General features: G+C 47.2%; 1 protein-coding gene across 2 annotated transcripts in view; it reads left to right on the top strand.

Moving 5' to 3' along the window:
* The first annotated feature begins 58 nt into the window (after positions 1 to 58).
* Positions 59 to 11,323, top strand: part of SETD5 (SET domain containing 5) — a 66,090-nt gene continuing 54,825 nt past the window's right edge. The window contains exon 1 of one of the 2 annotated variants that reach the window (XR_011338208.1): positions 59 to 235. The gene's annotated coding sequence lies outside the window, so the exon portion shown is untranslated. The remainder of the gene's footprint in view (positions 236 to 11,323) is intronic. The other variant, XM_069865960.1, reaches the window with a different exon arrangement.

The following is an 11,323-nucleotide window of genomic DNA, read 5'->3' as shown; positions in this document are numbered from 1 at the left end:
CACGGCGCGCGCGGAGGGGCGGGGGCGTGGCCGGGGCGCCCCTGGCGCCGGCGCCGGGGATCCCCGTGCGCCCAGCGCCGCTTCCGCCCGGCCTGGGGAGAAGCCGCCGCCGCTGCCAGGGGGAGGGGCCGGAGCCGCCGCCGCCGAGGACTCGCTCCCGCCGGCTGCCCAGGAGACGCCGTGGCGCTGAGCCGGGCCTAGTGCCGCGCGGGGGCCCGGGGAACGGGCCGGCCAGGTAGGCGCCGGCAGAGGTGGTGGGAGGGGGATGCCGGGGAGGCTGGAGGGGGCTCCGTTCTGCCCAGGATCGGGGGCCCGGTCTCCGCTTTGGGGGGCTCCGCTGGGCTGGGAGCTCTGTTCTGCCATTCCTTGGAGTCCCCGTCTCCCCCAGGGGTGGCTCCGTTCCTCCCGGGTCCCGGGCTCCGCGTTGCGGGGCTCCGTTCCGCCGTTCCTTGGGGTTCTAAGCTCCCCTGGGGAGGAGGGCTCCGTCCTGCCGTTCCTTGGGGTCTCGGGCTTCGCGCTGGGGGGCTCCGTGCTGCCTGGCCCGGGATCCCGGACTCTGCGTTGGGGGCTCCGTTCCGCCGTTCCGTGGGGGTCCCAGGCTCCCGGGAAAGGGGGGGGGGGGGGGCTCCTTTCTACCCAGCCCCGGGGTCTCGGGTTCCCCGAGGAGGGGACCTCCGTTCCGCCGTTCCTCGGGGTCCTAGGCTGCCCCGGGGGGCAGGGGGGGGCCGGGTTCTGCCCAGCCCCGGTGCCCCGGGCTCCGTTTCGCCGTTCCTCGGGGTCCCCTCGAGGCGCTCGCAGCGGCCCGGGAGGCCGGACCCGACCGGGCCATCATGGCGCTCCCGGGGCCGGTGCGGGGCCGCGGGGCTTTGTCGGTGGAGGCGAGCGCCGGGGCATCCCCGCTGCAGCCCGGGTCCCTCCTCCTCTCTCCGCGTTGTCCCGGGGGGGCCGGGGTCGCCGCCCGGGCCGGGGCAGCCGCCGGGGCTCGGGGGGCGGTGTTTGACCTGCATTTTCTGCTCACTCATGGTGCCCGCACGACGCCTCCCCCCGAGCCCCGCTTCTCCCGCCCGTCACGCGTGGCCGCCGCGGGGTGGGATCCCGGCACCGGCAAGGTCACCGGCGGCTCGTCCTTGGGTGCCGGTGACCGGAGTTCACCGCCTGCTCGGGCGGGGGCGGGGAGGGAGGCGAGGTGCGAGGCTGGGGGAGCGGGGAAATGGGAAGAAGGGCCGAGGAAAGGGGGTTACAGCCCCTTCCCTGCCGTCTCCCCTGCCCCACACCGAGATCCCCGGTGGGATTTTGGGGGTGGGGGGCTCTGGCCGTGGTTGTAACGGGGGGGGGGGGGCGAGGGGTGGGGGTCCCATGCCTCCCTCAGGGTGAAGGGGGCACCTGGGCTTCGAGGAACTCGCCATGCGTGTCCCCTGGCGTGTGGGCGCGTGGTGGGGTTGGGGCGGTTGCCCCTCGCCTTGACGGGGATGTTACTGCCAGAAGGTGAAGCCAGAAAAGGATTTCCCATTTCTTCAGCAGAAACAGGAGATTCCCCTTTTCACTCATATAGGAAATACTAGGATTCTTTTTTTTTTCTTTTCCTTTCTTCCTGTGGTTGACCCAGGAAGTCATTTTGTCACCAGCCTTCTGGTTTCTTTGCTCTGAAGGTGCAGGGAGGAGGGTGTTGCTTTCCTCTGGATCCTGTGGGTAAGCGTTGAAGGCAGTGACAGCAGCTGCTGTTGGCTCTGGAGCTCTGGTTGCTATGAGAGAAGCTTCAGTAGACTTGGCTGCTATCTCCAGGGAAGGACAGCAGAGCAGCCTCCATTAGTGTGGTGGGGGAGAGACGGCTGGCTCACGTTCAGCAAAGGCCTTTGCTTTCGACCTGTGGAAAGGGCCTGAAAAGTAGAAGCAGGGGTGTGTTTTGGTCCCATGGGACAAAAACCTAGAAGGTGGGTTTCATCGCTGTTTTTGAGCTAATGGAATTGCACTGAAGCGTGGGCTGGAAACCCCGAGTTACCCTTTCCAGATATTTTGGTCTGTGTGAAAAGTAGGACAGTGAGAATTGATATGATCTTCCTGTTCAGTGAAGGCTGCAGTCGAGTCCCTTTTGAACTCCAGTCTCCTTTCCAGCCAGTAACAGAGCCAGATGCTTTTCTTATTGTTTGTATGTCTCCTTCCTCCCCTTCCATCGCCTGGGCCCCACTTGCCTTATTGACTGGAATTTCTGCTGTGTGCAGTGGGTGTGTGCAGCAGACACCAGCCTGCTAGTGCTGAGGAGGGATTTTCCATTCACAGACCAGGGAACAGTCAAAATAAAGGCCTGGCTCAACTTTGGGACTGGAAACAGAAAGCGAGGAGACGAGTTGCCCTCTGCTGCAGAGTAAAATTTATCCTCTGCTGCTTCTTAGGCGGCTGTATGGCAAAATGTATAGCAAATGCTGCTGTGCTGTGGAACAGGGAGGTGAAACCTCCTGTGAATAATGGGAAAGATTCCTCCCTTTCAGTTGACTCAAATGCGTGCTGAAGGAACAGTTTGCAGGAGGCCATTTTTGACGTGACTGTGTATTGTAGATTCTGCCAGCTTCTATCCACACTCTGTCTACTTGACTGCAATAGCTCCTTTTTTTTTTTTTCTTTTTTATGAAGGAAGAATGAGTGCCTCTCTTATCTGCTTAACTAACCATTTGGCACTGGCTGCTGTCTGTATGATACTGTGCTCTCCAGTTGGAGCTATCAGCATATTCCAGTGCATTTATTAAAGATGAAACTCTTAGTTGAGGTATGCAGTTTGGGAAACGGGAATCTATCAGCATTAGAAAACAACTACCATCTTTGTAAACTAAGAGAGCCCTTTGCTCTGGCCTGAGTTTTCCAACTCAGAATGCTGTGAGCTTGAAGCAAGAATTCCAGAACTAGAGTAATGTGAGAGAGATTAAAATATGCCCTTAAATCCACTTGACTGGCAGCAATCATGCAGTGGATGCCAAACTCTGAGTGGCTTTTATATGTGAGCATCTGTAGCACCCAAGTTGTTTCAGAAGGTGGGATGAGGAACTTCCAACCCACTTAAAATGCATCCCTCACTGGGGCTGAACATGGTATCTGCTACCTGGCACAGAGTGACACAGCAACAATAGTGAACTTAGGGTTTTGTGAGTATGAAAACTAGCTCCTCAGTTTAATAAAATACGACAAGTGATCTTCATGTCCCTTTAGTCTTTGTTTACAGTCTCTCTGTACGTTGTTTACTGTCTCTCTGGATGTTATAATGGGGAATTAGTCTGCTGCCTCCTCGCATCCTGTTGGATAACTGGCACTGCTCTGGCAAGGCCCTGGCTTTTCATTTTAGAATCATATCCCAAGTGACCTGAAAGTAATATTCCTTGGCTAATGCTGTCTGAGATTTCCACACTCCAAGGTGGGGCGGTGAAATCCCACATACGTTTAAATCCCCTTTTTTGGAAGAATGCTCAGTTACAGCCAGATCTTATTCTGAAAAGTAATAGACCAGAATTGAAAAAAACCCATAGGAAAGAGGTGCTATTGAACTGGCATCTTGAAATGTGCAAAAGCGTGTGTTTGTTTTCAGGGGTGGGAGCTGAAAAAATCCAGCAACTGCTGGATTCTGTGTGTTCCCTGAAGTAACACAAGGGTTTTTAATTCAAACTTCCAGGTGTGCACCATGCAAGGGAAAACTACATGTGTGATGTCCCAGCCATATAATTTATTATTCTGACTGGTCTATTCTTTCTCTCATTTTGGATGATTGGACTTTTACAAACTTGTTTTCAATGATGTGATGAGATAAGAATGTGTCTGCCTATTCTGGCAATAGTAAAACAGATGTAATGAGTATTCAGAGGCTTGAAAATTTAAAAATCATTGTTCTCATGGCAATGTTACTGTATTACAGATGCACATTTGTGTTCTTACTCTGGTGCTGCCTGTGTATGTAACTCTGAAATCTTGCCAGTGAAATCTTGTGTTGTGTGCTGTACGTGAGAAAGGCTGCAATAGGCAAATTTGATTTTATGTGTACAAGATGTAGCTGCAGTCCTTGAGCTGAAAGCCTTGAATGTGTGCTTAAGTGTATAGCATGTGAGATACTAAGTTTCAATTGCCCCTATGAAAGTTAAGCTGCTCTTTGATTTTTAAAATAAAAACTTTGTTATGTTTTACTTGTCTGTTTCATTTTTTTCTCCTTTCAAATTAAAGTAAAAATAGCTATGGATGTTAAAACTGTTACAGATTCTACAGCTGGTCTTTGGCTTCCAGAATCGACTTGTGGCAGGAGTTAGCACACAGTAAGTTTGCACTTATTGTTACAGGCAGTTTTGTATAAATCTGGCTTAGCCTAAACCTTTTGCTTATTTTGATCATGGAAAAAGCCCCAGACCCCTAATGCAGTAACAGTTCAACAGCTTGAAGCTGTGGGAGCTGAGATTTTTTCCCACTTTTTCCTCTTTTCTTAATTCCATATTAAAGTTGTTGGGGGTTTCTTTTTTTTTTTTTTTATTTCTCCCAGGGTTTGCTATTTTGGTGGCAATTTTCCAGTATTCCTGTAGCAAATCAGCCGAGCAGCGGCCCCCAGCCCTGCTGAGTGGGGAGAATGTGCAGGGCTCCTGGCCTCCCCGCTGCGCTCACACAGGGGTGGGACTTGCTAAGCTGCTGAAATCGCAGCTAATGCCCACTGAGCATGCTGAGAAACAGTTTTCCAACGGCTCCTAGTTTAAATTTTTTTTTTCTTCTATAATTAGTAAAGATGCTCTTTGTCTCAGAGAATGATCTGCACGACAAATCAGGAGGTTCTTGTTCATCGTCCCCTTTCCACCCTGCCTGAGCTAGTGGTGAAGTATTATTTTCCCCTACCAAAAATAGCTAAAGGGATTTTTCCCTCACTTCAACTGATGAGTCTGAACTTGAAAAGCTGTAGCCCAGAAAGAAGAAATCTGCAGAGAATAATAGCCCCAACATTAGCTGTTGTTGCCACAAGCCCTATAGGAGAGTCAGCAATGCTGTTTAAATTGTAAATCTGCAACTTTCTGATCCTTAAGTCTAATTTAAATGTTTAAACAGTAGAGCAAGCAAATTATATTTTTGAATAATAAATTTGGGAAAGAAAAGCTGTCTTGGTGAGTTTTATTTTCCTCCTACCAAACACACAAACCCCAATTACTTTAATGAGCAATATGGGAAATATTCAGAAAAGTGCACTGATGTGCTCAGACTTCAAGGTGGAAGAATGTGGGAGGGCTTGTCAGCAGTTTGAGTGGCAAGCTTTTAGTGAGCAGGAGAAGTAATTTCTTTTGTGGTCAGGAATCTAATAGTCCCACATTCAGAGAGGAACGAAGAGAGAGGAACACAAATGAGTGGCATTGAGAAATAGTCAGGAATTTGGCTCTTAGAGTGAAATTTAGAAGTGATCTGTTGTTTATGCTAGACTTTAATCCTTATAAACTTGATAACGTAGACAGGTCTTGCATTCCTTCCCGAGGGTCATGGAAGGGCTAAGTTTAGCAGAGTGGAGGTATCCCAAGCAGCCAGATCTGCACAGGTTTTCAAGGCAGCAAACTTTTTTGCTTATTCATCCTGTTCTAAAGGAGCTTAGTTTTTTTGGTTGGTTGTTTTTTTTTTTTTCACTTACAAGCAGCCTTTTGAGACTGAATGTGAGTTAGTTTTAAAACCAAAATGCTTAAGCCCTGAAATATTTCGCAGTAATTTCAGAGTAGAAAGGTCACGGTGCTTTTGATGTGTTCGTATTTAGAACATGATTACAATTGCAATCATGCACATTGACAAGAAGACATTGTCTGGATTTGGTAGCTGCTCATTTAGTGACTCAGGCTTATTCCTGTTGTCCTTACGGAGCTCATACCAGGGTTTGCTTCTGCAGCCTTGTTGATTTACAGAACAAAACTTTTTCAGTGACTGTGCTAGGAGCCCAGAAAAAAGTTTCAAGTTCTGATACTGAGAAGAATCTTCTTGACTTCAGAATGAGCAGTTTGAAATGGAAGTCATTGATAGAGAAGGAATGTGAGACCCTGCCATCAGTTTTTAACAGAACATGCCTGCTGATGGTGATTCAGTGAAGGAAAAAACAAGTCGGATGCAGCTTGGAGGTTTCGTTTGTCAGTGTCAGATAATACAGTCTCTTGGCTTTGCATAGACATTGAATCATGAAAATAAGTGACCGGAGGATTTTTGAGGGTTGTGTGGCATGGAAATGTTTGGATAAGGAAGCCCACATAAGACGGTTGCTCGTACTGGAGGAGGGAAAGACCCAGCTTGCTTCTGGGAGCAGAGAGGTGATAGCTAGTAGGGGGATGGGACTGGGAAGGCTGAGACTTCTCGTCACAGCTCCAGGTAGTACAGAGAATGGGAACACAGGAGTGTTTTTCAGTGTAGCCCTATTTCTTAGCTGTGCCACTGCGCAAATTACATCTTCCTGGCAATGTTCTTGGTTGTGCTCTAGTTCTGGTGCCCCTTCAGGATGCTGGTATGGAAGCTGCTCTCGACAAGCAATTCTCAAATGTTTTTTATGGGAGAAAGCGAGGAGGTGAAAATGTGTCCTTGCTTGTAGGCAGGAAGGAATACACTGGGAAAAATTTGAGAACCAGTGATTTAGGAAACTGAAGTGCCCTTAGGGTTCAGCGTGGAGCCCTTAAAATAGTTACCATGTCTCAACCTGAGTTACAGTATCAGTTTATAGATACCTGGAAGTATGTGGGAGCCTTTTGCATTCATGTGGCCTTTAACCAAAGACACTAAAACAATTTATTTCCTGTGTTCTGGTGGCATTACGTTGGAATAACTTATAATCATGCTGCAAGAATGCTTTCAGTAATGTGGCTGTAGATTAACTTTTGCCACAGCAAAGATCTGGAAGCTTCCTGTATAAATAGAGCCAAAGTGAACCTTTGAAGAAACGGCGCCTGCTTGATCAAGTTAAGTCAGCTCTGCTTGACTGTAGAGGAGCCTGGCTTTCCGATTCAAAGTTCTCTTGCAGTTTGATGAATTTCAAGGCTGTGGGGGTTCAAGATGGCCTGGAGGTTAATAGGGAACAAGAGTACTTGTAGGGTGAAAGTCAGGTTCTAAGCCTGCCGCAAACTCGCTTTGTTGTGCATTTCTTCTAATATCCACCTCAGGGTTTGCTCCTATATGGAAATCTGAGTGTTAAGCTGGAATGGGTGTTTGTGACGCACTGTATATTCTTTGCACAACTTTGTGCAGGTTTTTGGTGCACGCTAGTGATACGGTTCCAAGGCAATTCAGACTGGCCTGATGTGCTGCTGCCACAGCCCTGCTCTCCCTCCCGCCATTGCTCTTGCCTCTGTTCTATCCCATGCCAGTAGTCAGCTACACAGGAGGGTACCGTGGCAAACGCAAGTGCAGATCGTTTTTGGACGTAAGAGTTTTCTGCTGGCTTCTGCCTGAACTGTGCGACTGAGGGGTCAGGTTAGCACCAGTGCAGAAGGGGATGGGGAGGCTGCACTGAAGCTCTGCCAGCTGAAGTCAGCTTGAAACTATTGCAGAACTGCACCCTGCGAGCGAGGTTACTCCGGGTGAAGTTACACGAGACAGCTGAGTGCATCCAACAGCTCTGCTGCTGAATGGGGGAAGTTTGCTCCCCCTCCCTCTCTTGCCCAGCGAGGAGTTCTGCCTTTTCTGTTTGCCAGCTTGGGTTCTTGCTGGATCCCTTTTCTAAGCTCCTTCAGCTTGCTAACCCAGCAGAAAGCTATGTTAGGGTTATTTTATGTTTTGGGTTTTGCTGGATTATTTTTTTGCCAGGAGAGCGAACTGAATTGGCTCACCAAGAGATTTGACAAGCATCCAGAGCCCTCACAAAATAAATAGAGGAGAGCATATGGGTGGAAGTGCAGAGGATGTGGTGGTGGGGACCGGAGAAGGGGAACAGGGTCTCGGCCTTTTGGCAGCAGCACACAGTGTGCCTGCACGGGCTGTGCCCTGGAACTTTGCACTCTTTTTAGAGGAGAGTGAACTGCCATCCACGGCGTGGTGAGCAATCTGTGAAACACTGAGTTCATGCCCTTGGTCACTGTACAGGGAGTGTGTTCTTTAGACAGTCCTTGGTTCCCTGCTTGAAAACTGGTGGTGTAGCCTTTCCTTCATCTGCTCGGGAAGCTGCTTGGATGCAAGTTTTAATGTAAGTTTGATCTGTGATGGTGGAATAGTGTTTCAACCTAAGCATGGTGCTCAACTGTTTCAAAACAGCCAGTCTCATATCGTAGGTACACTTTTGGGAAAGTAAATACAGCAGAGATCTGGAATGATATTTAGAAGATAGCAAGCTGTTTATTGGGATACAAGTATTACAAATCTGTGTAAGTAAACACACCATACAATATTCCATATACTTTTTTTTTATCTAACAATTAGAAAGTCTTTATTTTACAATTACATGCCTGTCGTTATGACTTGGGAGATATCGAGGCATGCAGAAAATTATGAATTACTGAAAAAATCATGGCTTGAAGTCCATATAACTTGGTTGAAAATACATAGACAAGAATGCAACTGGAACAACACAAGGCCCATTACGGAAGAAATTTGAATCAGATTTCTTTAATATGGAAAACTTGGTTATAGCATTATGCGTTTGAAATAAAGCTATTGTATGTGTGCTGCTCACTGCGAGCTGAGGCTTTTAGTTTTGTACCTAGGGAACTACTTGGTCTGGTAGAACTTGAGGCAGCATTTTGGCTGTTTGTGTTTGATTAAAGTTATTTAAATGTTAGCATGTCATGACATCTCCAAATGCATATTGCTGTGCACAAAATTCACGTTGGGTGTGAGCAGTATGTCTCATAAGCAAGAAACCTCATCTGTTGTGAGGGTAGTATTTTATTTAATGAAAGCCTTTGCGAATGGCCCCAAATCAATCACTTTGCAATAAAGGAACTAAATATTTGCTGTCTTATGCTTCACAGCCGATAGCAGTTGTTCTGCAGTGTGGTAGCTGAATACCGAGGTGAGCAGCAGGGTGATATACATGGGTAGAGTTTTTGTGTGCTCCATCTGAACGGATGTATCAGCTCCTCACTCAGATAAGAACACAGGGCTGCGACACATCCTTCATCTGATGGTGGCCAGGCAGAAGGTTTTTCTAAGTAATAGACGTTGTATTTTGGGGTATGCCATCCCAAACCTGCCTCTAATGTAGAGAAGTGGCTTGTCAGTAGGAGGGCCTCTGCTGACGTTAAAACTATGTCTTGTGAGATCTGCAAAGGAAATGCCTTAAAGCTGCCTGGTGATGGTCCTGTTTGGAGAAGCTGTTTTTGAGTGCTCTGTCTGATGTGGGAGGCACTTGGAAGCTGAAGTCTCAAGCTGATAGTGTCCTTTATGCACCTATGGGAATCGCACTTAGAGATGTTAGAACAGTGCTACTTGTTACATTTCCAGCTTAGCTCCTGAAACACATGGTGTGGTTCAGTCAGAAATTCAAGAAGCCATGCGCAGAAGTACTTGCATTCAGTGGCACAAATCCACTGTTTGGTGGATTCTCTTTGGCTGCTGGGGGTTCAGAGTATGCTTTAGAAGTTCAGGTGTAGAATTTGTAAGAAGGTCAGAAATTCATTAACTTGGAAAAGACTTTTCCCCATAAGCTGCCAGAAAATGCATGAGTGAAATCAATGTGTCACAGTTCCTGTTTCCTGCTCCTGTGTTTCTAAGTCTTACATACCCCGATAGAAGTAATAAATTAATAAAGAATAAAGCACTAGCGTATTCTAAAGACGTGTCTGTACATTGAAATGACGTTTCTCAGGCCTTTCTCGAGCACAGGTTGGGTCTGTTCTTGTGATTAAAGTTCATAGTATTCTGTTGCTCTTCCAGTGTCAAGAGTTTAAGGCATCACTCCTTTTTCCAAGCGATAGTGAAGTAGGCTGTTCCCGTGAGAGTCGCTGTGTTGGGGCAACATTTGCAAGGAGTTCTTATATTTGCACTTTTGTATGGAGAGAAGTTTGTGAGGGAGGAAAGAAACAGCCTTGACACATTTGAAAAAATGATGGAAACTTTTCAGCATTTTGTAAAACAAAATTACCTGAGTTGTTAAGAAAGGTGGTTGTTACTAAAATGGTATGTGGGTTTAAGATGTAAAAATTCATCTTGAACAATGGGACTTGCTGTGGAGTTCTGTTCTGTTACTATTGCGAAGGTGTAATTTAGCTTAGGTTAAAATCTCTGCAGTTAAACTGATCATCCCTGCTTTCTGGGTGGCTGTCGTTTCTCACCTGGGTTGCATGTGTGGGTCCCAAGCTTGTACTGCCTGTGAATGAAAAAAGTGAAATGGCCACAGTGATTTAAATTTTCTTCGGGAGTTTTTTTCCACCCAAAAGCTTAAGACACAATTCTTGCCGGTGGGTTTTGTCCCCAGTCCTGTGCAAGTTAAATCTATTGGTTTGCTGGTAGCTTCCGTGTATGTGGCTTGAAACACCGTGTGACATCTCAGAAGTAGTATTCTAGTTTTGCTGATTGGAAAATTAAGGCAGAAAAAAGGCATTAACTTGCATAGAACATTGTACAGGTAGCGTGGAGATAAAACATGGATTTTTGACTCCTGGTCTGGCATGGGTGAGACAGCTACCTAAGAAAATCCATGCCAATTCTCACTTCTGCCCACAGGTCTCTATCTGTAGTGCTCTGTTGCATCTCCATGTACCTTTGGTTTGTCCTAGTAAAGCAATCAGTGATTTTAATAGTGATGCTAATCAGTGTGGTGGGCAGTACCTTGTGTAGTGGATATAGTGAAAATATCTCCTATATGAGCTGTTGATGGAGAAACCTGGTAGCATGATCCAGGTTATTTTCTCTGCTTGTTTTCACTACTGTTGTAATGCTTCAAGACAGTTCGGCTTAAAAGCAATGTTGCTACTGATTTGTAGCCATCAAGAGTGGTGAACTACCCGAAGGGGCCTTCAGAGTATCTTGGCAATCTGTGTTTCGGTGCTTAGTGCACACCAAGCCTATCTGCATTATTCAGGAACATAATTCCTGTCTATGCTGCTTTCCTCCTGCATTGAGATCATTCTCCTATCCAACAGTTACCCAGCTGAGGTCTTAATAGTTCTCAGTTTTTCCATAACAAAATCAAATTAGCCCTATGATGACTGATGCATGTGAAATTCCTCTCTGTTAAAGCACGTTTCCCTGAATGTCCTCTGGCTGGTTTTCTCTGGGGGAGAATTCAGTGTCTTGTGTTTGAAAGGGAAAGGAAAAAAGGTGCAAATTAGGAAATGCTGGTGTTTAAGGTGGAGGGAGGAGCACGTAGCTTTCTTCTAGAACATAATCAGTCCAGCTGTGACTTAGTCATCTCCAGTCTTAC

The sequence above is a fragment of the Phaenicophaeus curvirostris genome, chromosome 11 (assembly GCF_032191515.1).
Source record: "Phaenicophaeus curvirostris isolate KB17595 chromosome 11, BPBGC_Pcur_1.0, whole genome shotgun sequence".
NCBI classification, from domain to species: domain Eukaryota; kingdom Metazoa; phylum Chordata; class Aves; order Cuculiformes; family Cuculidae; genus Phaenicophaeus; species Phaenicophaeus curvirostris.
Note: the sequence above shows the minus strand (reverse complement) of the source record. Positions and strands in the feature narration are given on the sequence as shown.